Source organism: Macaca nemestrina, chromosome 8 (assembly GCF_043159975.1).
Source record: "Macaca nemestrina isolate mMacNem1 chromosome 8, mMacNem.hap1, whole genome shotgun sequence".
In the NCBI taxonomy this organism is placed as follows: domain Eukaryota; kingdom Metazoa; phylum Chordata; class Mammalia; order Primates; family Cercopithecidae; genus Macaca; species Macaca nemestrina.
Window position 1 is genome coordinate 47811779 of NC_092132.1, and position 2495 is coordinate 47814273.

General features: G+C 46.6%; 1 pseudogene; it reads left to right on the forward strand.

The window, feature by feature from the left end:
- Positions 1 to 1344: 1344 nt before the first annotated feature.
- LOC105476096 (small ribosomal subunit protein uS5 pseudogene) lies at positions 1345 to 2178 on the forward strand (annotated as a pseudogene).
- The last annotated feature ends 317 nt before the right edge of the window (positions 2179 to 2495 follow it).

Sequence of the window (2495 nt, forward strand, 5' to 3'; positions counted from 1 at the left end):
AAAAATAAAAAGAGGAAGAAAAGAAGAAAGAAAGAAGACAAAACATGGTGTAAAAAGACAAGTGTTTAAAGGTGAAAAATAGCTTTTAAAATAATGAAAATACACCTCCTCCAAACAAACAGAAAAGATCCTCTGGAAGTACTTTAAGATATAGGATAACGACGGGGCATGGTGGCTCACGTCCGTAATCCCAGCACTTTGGGAAGCTGAGGTGGGCGGATCACCTGAGGTCGGGAGTTTGAGACCAGCCTGACCCACACGGAGAAACCCCATCTCTACTAAAAACACAAAATTAGCTGGGCTTGGTGGCACATGCCTATCATCCCAGCTACTTGGGAAGGCTGAGGCAGGAGAATCGCTTGAACCTGGGAGGTGGAGGTTGCGGTGAGTCGAGATCATGCCATTGCGCTCCAGCCTGGGCAAGAGCAAAACTCCATCTCAAAACAAACAAACAAACAAACAAAAAAGATATAGGATAATTTTATGGTACTATTATTCTAGAAAACTAAGGCACCAAAATGAGGTAATAAAATAACAGAATGAAAAGAATGGAGAAATTTTCAGAGCTAAGGAAACTAATTGAGACCCCAAAGACAGCCACCATAGATCTAATAAATAATTTAGGAAGAGCAGGGAACAGGATAGACATGACTGAAAATAGAATTAGTGTCATGGAGGAAATGCTGACAATAATCAGCGAATGCAGGGCCAGGCACAGTGGCTCATGCCTGTAATCCCAGCACTTTGGGAGACCGAGGTGGGAGGATCACTTGAGCCCCGGAGTTTGAGACCAGCCTGGCCAAATAGTGAGACCCTGCCTCTGCAAAACATTAGCTTGGTGGGGTGGCGCATGCCTGTAGTTCTAGCTACTCTGGAGGCTGAGGCAGGAGGATTGCTTGAGCCCAGGGGTTCGAGGTTGCAGTGAATTATGATCACACCACTGCACTCCAGCCTGAGTGACAGAGTGAGACCACACTGTCTCTGGAAAAAAAAAAAAAGATAAAAACAACAACAATAATAATCAGTAAATGCAGAGAAAATGGACAAGGAGATTAAAATAAGTGGAAGGCAATCAATATGGAGGTCATAGACTGTAAAATAATAAGAAATATGTATATTATATAGAGTCTCATAAATATATATATTATATATAAAATACTCATATATTATGCATGTTAATACACTTATTCCTATAAGGAGGGAAAGTGGGCTGGGCTTGTAGTACAGAAGGGAATGGAGCAATATCCACTAACTTCTGAGGACAAGAAAGTGTAGCCTGCTTCTTCTCCGAGAAAACACCAAATGGTAGATGGCTCGGGGGCAGCGGAGAGAGAAAGGGGCCCTGGGATGGGGAACCGCGGCGTCTTCTGCGGAGGCTGCGGCAGTGGCATCCTCGGCCGGGGTTGCTGCCATGATTGGGGATGGACGTGGCCGAGGCCGCAGAGCTTGCGGAGGCAAGGCCAAGGCCAAGGAGTAGATGCCCATCACCAAGCTGGGCCAGCCTGGTCAAGGGCATGAAGATCAAGTCCCTGGAGGAGATCTATTTCTTCTCCCTGCCCATCGAGGAGTCTGAGATCATTGACTTTTTCCTGGGGGCCTCTCTCAAGCATGAGATTTTGAAGATTATGCTGGTGCCAAAGCAGATCCGTGCTGGCCAGCACACCAGGTTCAAGGCGCTGGTGGCCATAGGGGATTACAATGGCCACGTTGGTCTGGGTGTTAAGTGCTCCAAGGAGGTAGCCACTGCCACCTGAGGGGCCATTATCCTGGCCAACCTCTCCATTGTCCCCGTGCGCAGAGGCTACTGGGGACACAAGTTGGGCAAGCCCCACACCGTCCCTTGCAAGTTGACAGGCCGCTGCGGCTCTGTGCTGGTGCACCTCATCCCTGCGCCCGGGACACTGGCATCGTCTCGACCCTGGTAGCTAAGAAGCTGCTGATGATGGCCAGTATCCATGACTGCACGCCTCAGCTGAGGGCTGCACTGCCACCCTGGGCAACTTTGCCAAGGCCACCTTTGATGCCATCTCCAAGACCTACAGCTACTTGACCCCCGACCTCTGGAAGGAGACTGGATTCAACAAGTCTCCCTATCATGAATTCACTGACCACCTTGTCAAGACCCACCCCAGAGTCTACGTGCAGAGGACCCAGGCTCCAGCTGTGGCTACAACATAAGGTTTTTATACAAGTAAAATAAAATGAATTAAGCCGGTTAAAAAAAAAAAGTGTAGTCCAACAAAACTGTTCAGTTATAAAGTCAACAAGCAGGCATTCTCAAATATGAAAAGACAGAGGGAAAGTATTACTTAGAATCTAGTGTGTAAAAGATATAGAAGTAAGCCTCTAACGAACAAAACCATTGGACGTTGAAATCCAGCCAAAGAAATGAATCAAAATCAAGAATGTAGGAGTGGTAAAAGAACTGGAAATGAGCATTAGACCCTTTTAAAAATGGAACAAAAACTAAGTAACTAGGGGTATCATAATTACAG